Source organism: Dromiciops gliroides, chromosome 6 (genome assembly GCF_019393635.1).
Source record: "Dromiciops gliroides isolate mDroGli1 chromosome 6, mDroGli1.pri, whole genome shotgun sequence".
Classification (NCBI taxonomy): Eukaryota; Metazoa; Chordata; class Mammalia; order Microbiotheria; family Microbiotheriidae; genus Dromiciops; species Dromiciops gliroides.
In genome coordinates, this window is record NC_057866.1 from 115,243,234 (window position 1) to 115,258,494 (window position 15,261).

At 40.2% G+C, this 15,261-nt stretch overlaps 1 protein-coding gene and 1 non-coding gene across 6 annotated transcripts in view; one reads left to right on the forward strand and one right to left on the reverse strand.

Annotated features, from left to right (window-relative positions):
* The window catches only part of LIMCH1 (LIM and calponin homology domains 1), a 376,071-nt gene that overhangs the window by 121,124 nt on the left and 239,686 nt on the right, over positions 1-15,261 (forward strand). The window lies entirely within an intron of this gene.
* Positions 12,910-13,016, reverse strand: LOC122733059. The gene has a single exon (XR_006353668.1). It is a non-coding gene; the product is annotated as a U6 spliceosomal RNA (small nuclear RNA).

The window sequence follows — 15,261 nt, forward strand, 5'->3', positions numbered from 1 at the left end:
GACTGCCTCTTCCGGGGGAGTGCTGCTTCCTCTCTCAGTTCATTGCTGTAACCTTATGGTGGTGGCAGAAGACTTGGGAGAAGAACCAGGCCAGGTTGAACTTTGATCTCCCCTCTAGAGTAGATAGGCTTTCCTATCTTTCTGAATTCCACGTGTTCTCTCTTTACTCTTTAATAAATGCTTAATGCCAAAACTTGGTGCTAAAGCTTCTAATTTATAGGTAAACCCTAGTGAGTTTTCCCTACACTGGGGACAGGAATAAGGTGATCACAAATTTAGTTTTACCCATCACACTAATATGCCATAAGAAATAAAGAGCAGGATGATTTCGGGGGGGGGGGGCAAGCCACTAGACATATGAACTGATTCAAAGTGAAATGAGCAGAATCAAGAGAACAGTGTACACGGAAACAGGAGTATTGTAACTATGATCAACTGTGAAAGATATAGCTACTCTGATCAATGGGTGGAGAGTAAAACTATATGTGGTGGCCCTATTACTGTCCCAAGTGTAGGGAAAATTAGCTGGGGTTTCTAATATATTTGTTACTTAGAAATTAGAGGCTACTGCACCAGTTTGGGGCATTAAGCATTTATTAAAGCTTATTAAGTATTAGTAAAGAGAGCATGCATGGCTCTGAAAGATAGGAAAGCCCAGCTAGGAAATAGAAGAGAGAGAAGAGAGAAAATGGGGAAGCCTAGAGGGCTGTTCCTGCTCTCATCCAGTTCCCGCGCCAAAGAGAGCAAGTGTCTCTGCAAGCTTGCTGAGGGCAGGAGCAAAGCCCACCCATGAACATTGTTCAAAGCTAATTGGCTAACATCTCTCAAATCTATTGGTTCACTGGATGGAGTTGTGCTGAGGTCAGAGAACAGATCCTCTGGTGGGAACAAGGCTTTCAGGTAGGTGTGGTTTTGAGTGAGGTAACTTCCTGACTCTGGGCTGACTTTAAGAAAGGTCAGGACCTAGGGGGCGTCTCAGTGGATAGAACACAGCCCTGCATTCAGGAGGACCTGAGTTCAAATCCAGCCTCAGACACTTGACACTTACTAGCTGTGTGACCCTGGGCAAGTCACTTAACCCCAATTGCCTCATCAAAAAAAAAAAAAAAGAAGTTAGTTTCATGCTGTAGGATAATTTCCCAGTTCAACACTTTTCAGATTTCTTCTAGAATCAGCCCCTGCATTGTCCTTGAGCTGATTCATAGACCTTCACTATAGTAGTTTTCTACCACTTATTTGCAAACTGCAAAACCTGTTTCTTTGGAAATGTCTGGTCAGCTTTGGGAGTAAGCCTTGATATTCTCAGTCTTTTCTTATATTTATTTCTCTTTAGGTTCGGGTAATTGAAGAGGTGTGTGTCCTTTTTTCTTTTCCTTTGTTAGATAAGCCCTTTATTTAACCCTTGTTTGTGACTGATCTCAGGAGCTGAAATAAAACAATTGGCTGTAGGGAAACTCCTATGAGGATGGACTTCCTACTGTCCTCACTTTGCCCAGGCTCAGTGACTAGAGGGGTTATACATTCTTCTTTCTAAGATCCACACTTTTTTCAACAAATTTCACTTCACGCTTTAATTTCCTTCTATTCATTTACCCGGACAAGATGAAGCAAATTATTTTGTTCACAATATTAGGGAACCTGGAGGAAAATGACTTTACCTGTTTTTCTCCCCTTCAAGCCATCATGATTCCAAATGAAGTGAACAGGGCTCTTTTTCAGCAACCTAAAATGAGGTAAACAAAGGGGTCTGGTCAGATGAACTGCTTCGATCTTCCTTCCTTCCTTCCTTCCTTCCTTCCTTCCTTCCTTCCTTCCTTCCTTCCTTCCTTCCTTCCTTCCTTCCTTCCTTCCTTCCTTCCTTCTTCCCTCCCTCCCTCCCTTCCTCCCTCCCTCCCTCTGTCCCTCCCTTCTTTAATAAAAGACCAATATTTGTAAATGAACTCTAAGAATTATTTCAGGAAGCCTTTGAATTCATCAAGATTGTCAGTAGATCCATTTAGGTTTGATAGGGCCATCTGAACTTGCTTTCTCCTACAGGAGACCTAAAGGGGCAGCTCAGTGGTGCAGTGGATAGAGTACCAGGCCTGGAGTCAGGATAGGCCTAAGTTCAAATGCAGTCTGTGTGATCCTGGGCAAGTCACTTAAACCTGTTTGCCTCAGTTTCCTCATCTGTAAAATGAACTAGAAAAGAAAGTGGCAAACCACTTCATTATCTTTACCTAGAAAATCCCAAATGGGGTCACAAGGAGTCAGACAAGACTGAAATGATTCAACAGCAACAGCACAGAAGGCTGAAAGGCATCCATCTAACCCCTAAAGCTAAATATGTTCAGAGTGACACCCAAGGATTTCATTAATCTTTCATGAAAACCTAAAAGAAAGGTAATTGCAAGGTGATTACTAGACTCATTTTTTTTAGGGCCACAGCCTGATTTTTGTTATGTTCCAGAGACTCACTAATACTTTGGGTGCCAAGGAAGCATTTTAAATGCTCTCAGTTTTGAAGAGTTAAGACTTTAAAAGCTCTTGGTGATACATTAGCACAAGTGACATTCTCCCCTCACTTCCACGTGTTGTCCCTTTTCTTTGCATGGAAGTGATTACCTCAGTTTTAGAAACTCAAAGGAGTAAAGTCCCCAGACCGCAATAAGAGTGTAATGAAATGAACATGTGCACACTGCAGTACTTCTCCCTGACCTGGACTGTGATAGATTGTTCTGCAGGGCTGTTTAAATCAGTAGCATGTTTTTGGACACTTTGCAGAAAACCGACCTGTTTAGCATTTTGGCCCACATTACCAAATGGTTGCTGCTTCAGGTTTGCAAAGTTAGACTTGTCTGATAAATAATTATAAACTAAACTGTTGACTGGAGCATCTGGCTGATGAAGTGATGGACTGCAAAACATGCTGAGGTTTGTATGTAACATCCACATCTGGTTAGCTAACAATATATCTAGGGGCAGCGTGCTTGGCATCTGTGCTTTCTACTTCTCTATAATATTCTTTTCATGTACTTTTTTGGGTCCCAGTTGACTTTTTGTTTTGTTTAGCCAAAAAATAAGTGGGGGTGGGGCAACTAAAATGAATTAGATTGGAAAATCTGCAAAGTCTTTATTAACAACTTGCATGATGAGAGAGAATGTTTCATGGGTAAAATACTTTTCAAGCATTTAGTCTCCTTCTTGGGCGGGGAATTTTTTTCCCCCTAGGAGATACTTTAAAAAAATGCTAGCATCATTAGGTCAAAAGATAGAAGAGGAGGAGTGAAAAATCCCACATCTATCATTAGAGTATTTGGCTTAGGGAAGGCAGAAGCAATTCAAACATAAACTGGAAAATGCCTGTAATAACATTGAAAAGCATACGTAAGTCATCAGTTGGTGCTGGATGGCTCTTTAAAATTTTGAACTTTTGTACATAATATAAACTCAAAAGGGAGCACAGGTTTTATACCAGTGACCAAAGACTGTGGAGTAATTTACTTTTATTAACCTTGGAGTAAATACCACTGTGTGCTGGCTTATGGTCTCAAACATAAAAGAATCCTATTTGGCTCCTGCTTTGCTTTTCCTCAAACTAATAGGCCTGGCAAAAGGCAGCATTTTTTCTCACTTGTAATTGCCTGGAAATTTAAAATGGGCCTTGTACTCTTCAAACAGAGTCAATATTGAAATTCCAACTTTTCATACAAGTCATTGGACATAGTCGTAATGGCACATGTTGAATACATATTTAGAGTTTTACTGTTTCTATGACCAGGGCAATTCGGGGCATCAGTATGATGAGATATACTATAAGAATTTTTCAGGGTGGTTTTTCAAAGTCAGGGCTTTTTCCAGGCTGTCTCATGCCACGTCCAATAAAAAGCCTTGAGGGCAGGAACTCCTTTTGCTATATGCATCTCTCTGAATGCCTTGGTATAGTGCAAGGTACAGAGGAGTCGCTTGGTATAGTTAATTTGAGTTTAATAATTCCTAGTCTGGCCACAAAAGGATCAGGTTTCTACTCAAATTTGCTGATTATGAGAACTGAATACAAACATCTTCAGAGTCTAAGAGTTTCAAATACTGAGATAAATCTTCCCCCTCCTCCCTGCATTTTCTTCTACGGATGGTAGAACTATAGAAGTTTCATATTTTATAACAGTTTACATGCAAGTTTGGACATTGGTCACGATTAGGAAAGATAAAGAGTTTTGCTTTGGATAGCTTCAATTTGAAGTACTACAGGGTATCCAAGAAGAGAAAACCAGCAGGCTGGTATGGAATAATACTTAAGGAGAGAGATTAGGGCTGCTGAATATATGGATTTTGGAAGTCAAATGTGTAGAGATAATTGAATCTCCTGGAGCATATGAGATTATAAAGAGAGGGAGTATAGATTCAGATATAAAAGGGCCCAGTTGTGAGCCTTGAGGATCATTCATGCTGAGGGGGGAAGGGGAGGATGATGATCTAACAAAGGAGACTCAACAAGGAAACCAAGAGGAAGCAGTGTCAATGGAACCAAGATGGGATGGGGGGGGCAGTGTTCTACAATATTAAAAGCTATTAAGATGAGGATGGTTGGGGCAGCTAGGTGGTGCAGTGGATAGAGCACCAGCCCTAGATTCAGGAGGACCTGAGTTGAAATCTAGCCTCAGACACTTGATACTTACTAGCTGTGTGACCCTGGGCAAGTTACTTAACCCCTATAGCCCTGCCAAAACAAAACAAAAAAAGATGAAGAAGGTTGAGGAATGAAAAAAGATTATTGGTTCATTCATAGCTTTGGAAAAAAATAAAACCCACTTTCAGTAGGGTGATGTGGTCAAGCCAAATGGCAAGCAGTTGAGAAATGAATGGGTGGTAAAAAAGAACAGGGAATATAAATTCTTTCTATGGGTATTCTAGTGAAAGGAGAGAGCACGATAGCTTGAGTCAGTGGTGACAATAATATTTTGTAAAACCTGCTTAGAAGTGTCTTGAGTTATGATTACACTTAAAGCAGGGAAGTTTAAACCAAAGTCATCAAAGCAGATATAGGAGTCCCCTAAGAAGGGGTAAGAAAACCAAGGGAAGTTACTATAGATGTTTTTTCAACAGTTTGATTCTGAAGAGAAATAAAAAAGAATGAGGGCTGAAAAAAAGTGATGCTCAACTTTGTGGCTAGAATGTTGCTGTAGGAAGAAAGTGTTATCAGTAAGAGGTGCAAGTTAGATAGTAAAGACTGAGTGGATGACAAAGAAATTAACATAAGAGGTATAGATTAAAAAAAAATACTTGGCTTTTTTGTTTTGTTATCTACCAGTCAATTACCACTGCCTCCTTCAAGACCTGGCTCAAAACTAATTTTTTTTCTAGGAAGCTTTGCTGATCTTACTTTATGAGAATATGTATATTAACCCCTACTTGAATCATTCCTTTACTCTTCATTTACACTTTAAGTTGTTCCTATGTGTACCCAGCATTCTGCTGTTGATGGAAGTATTACTTTGTCCCCACAGTTAGATGGTAAACTCCTTGAGGGTGTTTCTTGGTTACCCTTCCTACTGTGTTCAGTATAATGTGCTGAATGTGTGCTCAACATAATGTGGAATAGATTATCCTTAAAATAAAAAAAAACAACAGAAAGTGGTCAGGAACAAATGGATTAAAATCCCATATCTGTCTCTCACTAGCTATATGACTGTGGGTAAGTAAGTTCTGTGCCTGCAGCAACTCTGAAACTTAAAGTTATAGGCAGGCTTTGGGAGCTATCAGACCAGGATTTGATATGTTGTTCTAAAAAACCAAGACAAAACAACTTGGAGACCTAAACTTACTTTTTTACTTCTTCGGGACCTAAACTTACTTTGTTGCTTCTTGGAAACCTAAACTTAGTATCTGGTAGTAGTTAGAATTGTTACTATATGGATCCATTTATTTACACATAGTGAAAATCACATTGAGAAAGCCCTTGTCACTTTATAAATTGATCACCCCTACCCCTTTTGTTGTCCCAGAGTATGGTTCAAGGATGAATTATTTCTTCCTATCTGTCTTGATAATGTCACAGTGTCTGGAAGGCCCGATTGATACACATTAATTTCCTTTGTATTCACATAGTAACCCTGAGCAAAGAGGGAAGAGAGGGAAAGTGTTAGCTTTTTATTTGGCTGAGAGGGGAGTATGCTTGTTTGAGCTTCTTCACCCAGGTTGGTCATTGTTTCAGTGGCTACTCAGGCCCATCCCAGCCAACATGTTGCATTATGGATGAGGGCACACTAAGGGAGGCAGCAGGTGTCCTAGCAATAAAAAAAAGGAACATTGTTGATTGTTTCAACCCACATTAATCCTCCCTCCCTTCCCATTACACACAAAACCTCCCTGTGTCAGGCAGCTATAAAAGAGCCACTGGCCTGTTCACCTAGTTCTACTTATTACCTCAGTGGCCGTGTAGTTAAGAGATCTTGATTGGATCTTGTGTGTCACTAAGTTGTAAGTGGTGTATTTTTTTTTTCTTTTTGTTTTCCAAAAATTTATTGCAGATACTTAAATGCTCATGGATTCCATTTAGCAGAGATTTGCTTCACTGCACAATAGAATAGCTCGGAAATGACATTTTTGTTATCTTAAGGTTTCTTTTACTGAATAAAGAAATAAGCCATTCTTTTCTTCCTTAGTCCCCAGGAAGGAATGTGTGTGTGTGTGTGTGTGTGTGTGTGTGTGTGTATGTACACATAGAAAGAACATATATTATGAGAATAAAAGCTGAAGGATGCAATAAGCTGAGAATTTGATCATATTTAAAGACCAAAGAATCTTAAGTTTAAAAATAAAAGCGGAAACAATATAAGCTTGACTGTAAATACTTGGAAGGAAAATAGTTTATTATTTAGCCTGTCATTGTATATAGAATTTTGAGGGGAAACACTAGTTTTTCCCTTTCTCTTTGTTTTTCACATTAATTTAACTGGAAAATGTGACTTTTATATAAATAAAATATGTAGTTTCATAACATGATTACTATACCTGGATATAAATATATCATTTATTTGTAGATTTTATATATATTATATATAAGTGAGTTGTCATAATAACACTTTACCATAATAATTGTTGGACAGAAATGCAGCACTGTTGTAAAGTACCTATAATGAGCCATCTAAAATAACAGTGGAAATGTTGATAGTATGTACAGAATGCATAAAATAAATACTAGGTTACCCCAGTGGGTAGATGCATGGCCAAAACTTGCCTTTGAGATCATCACAAAAGTGTAAATGCTGCAAAAATGACCTAGGTTACCTTCTCAGTCTTTCTGCCTTCTTGTGCTTTGTCTTTGGCAGCTCAAGATAGCATGTGGGTGGAGAGGGCCTTGTTTCTGTTTGCCAGATTGAAAGCTAGCTTTCCCTTATTAACTTTATCAAGAAAGCCTTTCTCATTCCTTCCTTAATTTCACTCAAGCACTCCTATGTTACAGTGCTTTGTTACATGCCTTTGTAATATCCTGGACAGCAATTCTCTCTCCTGCTTCTAGGTATTATTTTGCTAGATAGATAAAAGTTGAGTTTGGCATCCAGGACAGATGAGCCTGGGAAATTGTCTCTCCATTTAAAGCCTTGGCCTGCTGCTGTTGCATCTGTCATTGGCAAAGGAACTTGTCTTCTGAGCCCACCATACTTCTGTGTTCTGTGTGAAATGTGGAGCCATCGTGATAAGTGGTGCTTCAATGAAATGGGATGATCACCTGCTTCATCACTGTTCAGCCAAAATAACAGATTCCCTCCCTTAATAAAACATTTATTAGATTTAGAAAAACAGTGGAAGGCAAACAGGGAAATATTTGCTAGCAGGAATGACTTATGTTCTTAAATAATAGACATCTTTTATCTACACACCCACCTCCGTATATAGCAGACATTTTCAGTATTATGGCATAATAGAAAGAGGGCTGGGCTTGGAATGAGGAAAATTGGATTTAAATCTTGCCTCCTGATACCCAATAGCTGTGCGGCCATGGGCTAGTCACTTAACCTTTCTGAGCTTCAATTTCATCATCTGTAAAATAACTATGGTACACATTTCACGGAGCTGTCAGACTCAATGCATGTGCAAAGTGCTTTGTAAACCTTAATGTCTACAATTTATTACTCCATAGATTTGAATTTCTATTTGAATTTGTCATGGGTATCTCCTGTATTTCTAATAATGGACTAATTTGTATTTGCCCAAATAGAAACAGCCATGTAATTATTTTATAAAGTTGATCTTTTCCTCAAAATATACTTATATTCAATGTATATTTCCATTTTCTGTGCCTGGTGCTCCCCCCCCCCCCATCTCCACTTCCTGGCTTCCCAGGCGGCAAGTTTCAGCTAATGTCCCATTTTCTGCAAAAAACCTTTTCCAGTCATCCTTAATCTTAGTGCATTCCCTCTGAGACCGCCCCCAGGGTATCTGGTGTCTAGCTTGTTTGTATGTAGTTTTTTGAATGTCCCCCATTAGACTGGGAGCTCCTTGAGAGCAGGAACTGTCTTTTGCCCCTCTTTATCTCCTCAGTGCTTAGCACAGTGCCTGACACATAGTAGGTGCTTCTTAAATGCTAGTTGACTAATATAGGTAGTTAAACAGGCTTTCTGTTGTTTTTCTGTGTTGGCTTTCTTCAAAACTAGTAAAGGTGAATGATGGTTGTTTTTTGTCCTTCGTTCTCAAAGAGGACCATGACATAGGGGTGATGCCATGACTTGCACTGAATTAGATTTAAGTGAGGGAGGGCTGTGCAAGGTCACCTAACTCTCTCCTCCAGAGCCATCTGGGTCCAGTGCCAGGGGCAAGGTGTACATCAGGACGACTGCAAATGGTCCCAGATGTTTTAGCTAGTAAGTGTCTAAGGTGACATTTTAACTCAGGGCCTCCTGACTTTAGGGCTAGTGCTTTATCCACTGTACTACCTAGCTGCCCCTGAAGGTGAATGGTAAAAGGAAAGAGAAAATTAATTAAATTAATTAAAATTAATTCTTGAGAATAAGGATGAGCAGCATGGTGACACTCATATAGTTCACTCCCTCCAAGCAAGGACCATTTTCCTTTGAACCTGGCACCTCACAGAGTTCATCCTGGAGAAAAGCTACAAGAAGTCAAATTTTAGAGCTGAAAGGAAACTTGAAAAGGATCTATTCTATCTCTTATTTCACAGAGGAGGAAGGAGACCCAGAGAAATTCAGGGCTTTCTCAAAACCATTTAGCTAGTGAGTGGAAAAGCTAGTTTGGTGTCCAGATTCCTTTTTAACAGAAGTCCCAGGGCGTTCTAAAAGACTAACAGTTCTCAAACTTTTTGGTCTCCTTTACACTAAAAAAATTGAAGTCCTTTATTCCTGTAAAATTATTGAGGACCCCAAATACCTTTTGTTTATGGGAACTTTTACTGATATGTACTATGTTAAAAAATAAAACTGATAAAAATGTAAAATATTAATTCATTTAAAATAGCAATAACCTATTACATGTTAATATAAATAACATTTTAAATAAGCTGTTTGCTAAACAAAGTTATCTAAAAGAATGCAATTGTTTTACATATCTCTTTAAATCTCTTCAAAGTCTGGCATAATAAAAGAAAGCTATATACTCATCTCTGCTTCTGAATACAATCATTTGCGATATATTGTTTTGGTTGACATATATGAAGAAAAATCCAGCCCCAAATAGATATTAGTTGGGAAAGGGAGTGTTTTTAATAGGCAAATAACATCTAAGTATTATTATGAAAATAATTTTGACCTTCAGGGCCCCTTGAAGGGATCTTGGAGACTCCTCTGAGAACCACTGTAGGAGACTATTCCTATACCAATCCATTCCTTGACTAGTTAGAAGGAATCTTAGCTGCTCCCTTTTGTGGAGTGAAAGCTGAGGAATTGATGACATGAGGTGAAGGAGAAGCTCTCTCTAGATCTATTATTTCAGTCACAGAACAGAATTCTCAGCTGAAATACTATAAATTAATCACCTTACGAAAACTTTGAAGCATAGCTATTTATTTAGGTTAACTTGAAGAATGTCATTTAGACTTTCTCTTTAATTTGAGCAACTTTGAAAAATCTTTTTTCCAGAATCTGTGCAGTAGGTAATGAATGCATGCTGATTAAGGAAACTAGCTGAGCTATATCATTACTAAAGGGAGATCCCTTTTTCCTTTGCTGAAGAATGTGACTGTTTCATGCTGTGGGGTCCCTCATGAACAAAATCAAATGGAAACATGCCCTACACATAGATGGTAGAAGCAACAGAAGAAAAAATACCATGGCCTTATATTCTCTTTCCTCCTCCCCCCACCCCCCATTTCCTACCTGGCAATGAAAATAGTTTATTTTTAAATTGTTTATCTAATCAGTATAACAAATATTTTGCCTCCTACACTAGCTGTTTTCTAAAAAGTTAGTTGGTGATTTTCTAACTATGGCTGTTTTTAAAAGCTTGAATCTGAAAATGCTTTGCCTACTTTGTATGCTGAGAAGATGGATAAGGATGGTTTTTGACTACTTCTCATTCTTGCCTAAATATATCAAGTTAGACCATCTAATTGCAGTAGGTTTTATTTAGTGCTTCTTCAGATTTCGGTTAGCAGTGAGTTTTATAGGACTCTGTGTACTTATCAGAGCCTCTTCTTTTTTCCCCAGTGCCATTGGTACTCCAAATGAGGAAGCAGGCAGTCCATTCTTTCTTTCCGTTTCCCCCTTTTCCACAATAGCATCACATTCCTTTGGTAGCTGGCAGATGCTCTCAGTGCGGAGAGAGAGCAGATAGAAAAGATGAACTGATCCAAGCCAAATTGTTGTTCACCAAACTGAGAAACGTGATTCAGTCAGCAAATGAAAATCATAGATCTTCTTAAAATGTGAGGTCAGAGGAGCATATCCAGTCTAAAAGGAAAGAACCCAAAGTCATTCACTCTCCTCCATAACCACTGAGTTCCACCTGGGAGGAGGGATGTACAGAGGTGCTATCACACCAAGATCCTTGTTAGGACATTAGGATCAGATTGGCCCACATACTTCTTGAATGTTACTTCCATCTATGTTTTCTTCCTTATTTATTGGGGGGAGGGGAACTTGTGACCTGGATTGGGGGGCTAGCTCACCCAAAGAATTGGAGGCCCATTACGAATCTTGTAAAATAAAAAGAGATTTATTAGGAGAGGAATATATGGCCGGGAGACAGACTCACTACGGAAAGCTGGCTCACTCGAGTCTGAGAAGACCTGGTCTTTTGTAGGTTTACAAAACAAAGGGGAGGAAATTATAAATCAGTAAGCTATGCAGCATCCAACCATATCTTCTTGCATTATCATCTTGCAGACCTTGGTATTGCTTATCAGCATGCCAGGGTCATGCTCAGCAACACCCATTCCTGAGGTGGGAAACAGAGCTGCTTTTCCCTTGGGAAAGTTTGAGGCATTCCTTGGGGGTTGGGATCTTTAGGTTTCTTGGGATCTCACTGTATTCCCACAACATTATTCAGTTCAGTCCTCCCTCTCTTCTCAGTTCCTATTTTTCTTTACCTACTCCTTCCACTATGTGCTCCAGGACCCCTGCTCCCTGGTTACACAAGCCCATCTTCCTCCTTGATCTCTTCCTCTTATACTACTTTCATCTCCTGGTGCTTGTTCCTAAGAACACCACATCCCTTCCCACTCTTTCCTTGCTGCTCTTCTCTGCAAACCATCCTCATGGATCAGGTGGAAAGATAGTGTTCTCCTGCCTCCTGGCTTTCGGGAACAGCCCCTGAAGCCTTTCCTTCCTTTGAAGTTCACAGCACTTCTTATGTGCAGTCTGTGTTTATTGATGTCCTTGTCAGTAGATGAGAGTAGCTGTCCCTCCCATCTACTGATTTCTAGGTCATTTTCCCCTCCCTTGGTCATGAACTTAGTACTTTTATAGTCCCTTTAGAGTCTTTTCTCTTCAACCCTTGCCTTCATCCTTAGTGACATCAATATTTGCTTTTTTGAAACTAACGTATTTGAACACCCTGGCCTCTCTTCACATCCTCTTTTCCTGTAACTTCTACTGCCTCCCCCTCTGTCATAGCCACCTTACAGGGATAGTCACACTTTAGACCTTAGTAGCACCCCTGTTCTCTGAGATCTTGAGTTCTGAGATTACTCTGTGTTCAGAATCTCCTGGGGTGTGTGTGTGTGTGTGTGTGTGTGTGTGTGTGTGTGTGTGCATGTGCATGTTACCCAGAAGAATAAAAATGTGGGAGGGAGCAGACCTGGCATAGAGAATACTGGCCACAGGCACAGTCATGCTGGGAAAAGGGTGCAGGCCAGAGTTGGAAGGTGGGCTCTGAAGGAGACTCTATGACAATGGGAGGTGGGCAATCTGTGAGGTGTTGGTCCAGAGTCAGGGACATAGGGCAGGAGAGGCCTGAGCTGAGGTATGAAGAGGAGGATTATCGTAGGGTATAAGTATACCCTTTGGAGGAGGAAGTTTTCCCATGCTCCCCTAAATGCCAGAACCCTCAAAGTCCTGTTTTCCTTAGGTTAATTATAGATCTGCTTCCCCTTCTGCCCTTGTCTTGTCCATCTCTTTTTTTTCTTTTTCTTTCTCTCTTTCTTTCTTTCTTTCTTTCTTTCTTTCTTTCTTTCTTTCTTTCTTTCTTTCTTTCTTTCTTTCTTTCTTTCGTGAGGCACTTGGGGTTAAGTGACTTGCCCAGGGTCACACAGCTAGTAAGTGTCAAGTGTCTGAGGCCGGATTTGAACTCAGGTACTCCTGACTCCAGGGCTGGTGCTCTATCCACTGCACCACCTAGCTGCCCCGTCTTGTCCATCTCTGTATCTGTTCTGTGTCACAATGATCTTCAGTACCCCATCCCTCCCTCTTCTTCCCCTTCTGTCACCAGTGTTCTTTCTGGCCATACTTAACCTCCCTTCACAGTCTAAATCTTGGACTCTCTATCTCTTCCTTCACGAATTTGCGTGTCATCCTTGCGCAGGGGCCATGCTAATCTTCTCTGTATCGTTCCAATTTTAGTATATGTGCTGCCGAATCGAGCACAACTCTCTATCTCTTCCAAAAGACTTATCTTCCATTGTTCTCCACTACTTCTAATCCACTAATTCTCATCCCTGTCGCTTTCACCATCTCTCTTCTCTGTATCTCTTCCCAAGCAACTGGAACACTGTTCAAGGAGGCCATGAAGCTATATGTCCTGGGTCCTTTGCAAATGTATATTATCTCATCTCAAGTGAGGCGGCACGGCCGTACAGCACTTCCTTTATTGGTCTCTGACTCACTCTGTCTCACAATGGCTATTTTAGACCTTCTCTTTTCTTCAAGCCCCAAGTCCCTCCTGCAGCAAATGTTCTTACCTCCTATTTGACTGTCAATCTCTCTATTATGAGTGTCCTCATCTCTCTTCCTTCTCATCACCTTGACCTTTTTGCAGCATTCGACACTGGTGACTACCTCCCTTCCCTCTAACACTAGTCTTCCTCCTAAGACTTGCACCCCAACCCAGCTTTCCTGGTTCCATTATTGGTGCCACCATCCTTTCAATCACTGAGGCTCAAAACATCAGTATCATCTTTGATGCCTCCTCTGTCCTCACTTCTGACACAGAAAACCAGGTGCTACATTCTGTGTATTCTATCTTCACAGCATCTCTCAGGTTCATCCTATTCCTACCACGTTGGCCAATGGCCCTCCCCATCCCCATGTTTCCACTCTCTTCTCTCTCCACTCCATCCTTCACACAGCCACCCAAAACGGCTTTCTAAAGTGCGGGTCTGCACAGCTCAGTGACTTTCCTGTTCGGAAAGGCTTCCCTGACACCCCTTATAATACTGCCTTCCCTCTGTTGGCTGTTACCAGTCTAGTATGCATATAACCTGTTTGTATATGGTTGTATGTAGATTGTCTCCTCCATTTGATTGTGAGCTTCTTGAGAGCAGGGATTGAGTTTAGAGCCTTTCTTTGTATCCCCAGTACTTAGCATGTAATAAATGTTTATTGACTGACAGATGGACTGATTATGCCTCTAAGAATAGTCATAAAATCCTCAGTATTTAAGGCCTTCCATAATCTGGTTCCAGACTACCTTTCCATTTGTATTTCCTTGTATTTGTATTCCTAGCACTTAGCACAGTGCCTGGCACACAGAAAGTGTTTAATAAATGCTTATTGATGTGACTTGACTGACCCTCCCCACCCCACCACAAACTGTAAAACTGGTTTATTAAGCAGCTATGTAGTGTAATCCATAGAACACTGAACTTGGAGTCAGGAAGAGTTCAAACACTGTCTCAGCTACTTAATAGCTACACGTGACCTTGGGGGAATGACAAGGCCAAGGCCTTGATTTCCTCATCTGTAAAATAGTGTTGTGTCTCTCAGAGTTGTTTTGAGGATCAAATGGGGTAATGTGTAAAGAAAGCATTTTGCAAACCTTAAGGTACTGTATAAATGCTAGCCTCAAACTCAACATACCATTTCCTGTTTCCTTTTGCCCCATTTGAATGTTCCTCATACCTGGAATTCCTTCTTTATCTTCATCTTCCAAACTCCCTCATAAGAGTCACTTCAGGTGCTACCTTCTCCATAAAGCCTTCCTTGATTCTCTCCCCACTCCACCCCCCTCAAAACAATTTCTTTGACCTTAAATTCTCCTGGAGTGCTTTGTCTGAATCTCTCTTTTATCCCTGCCTCACTCTAATTTATTTGTATTACAATTGTGCACATATTATTTTCCACTAGTAGACTAGAAGCTCTTTGAGGCCTATGATGGTTTTGTCTTTCAGCCCTATACCCCCAGTACCTAGCAAGCATAGAGCCCTCAATAAATATCTGTTGAATTAAATTCAATTTTCCAATCTAACCTTTGCCTTTGGAAAGGCAAAATGAGTTCGACTCTTGCGTCTTATGTTTTTTTAAGTCATAGCTGTGTCTCCTTAGGACTTCGTTAATTCTGTTGAGCTCCAGCTTCATGTTAAGGGAATTGTGTGGGGTGTAGAGAGAAAGAAACTAGATTTTATTTCTTCTCTCAAGGAGATTATAATTTAGTAGAGCAGGGAATTATTTATTCTTAGTTACCCTTTGGACCATAGCATGTCAGTAGTGTTCATGGTGTTTTCAAGTGAGAATTTTACATCAGTCTTTTTGTATTTTTCTTTGCTATGTCATTTTTAAAAATGAGCAATAATGATCATCTTAATTATCCAGATGTGGATTTTACTTGACAAATTTTAAACTGTAAACCAGCCATTCCCTATGACTCAATTCTTTGGGTCAAATCCCTATACCA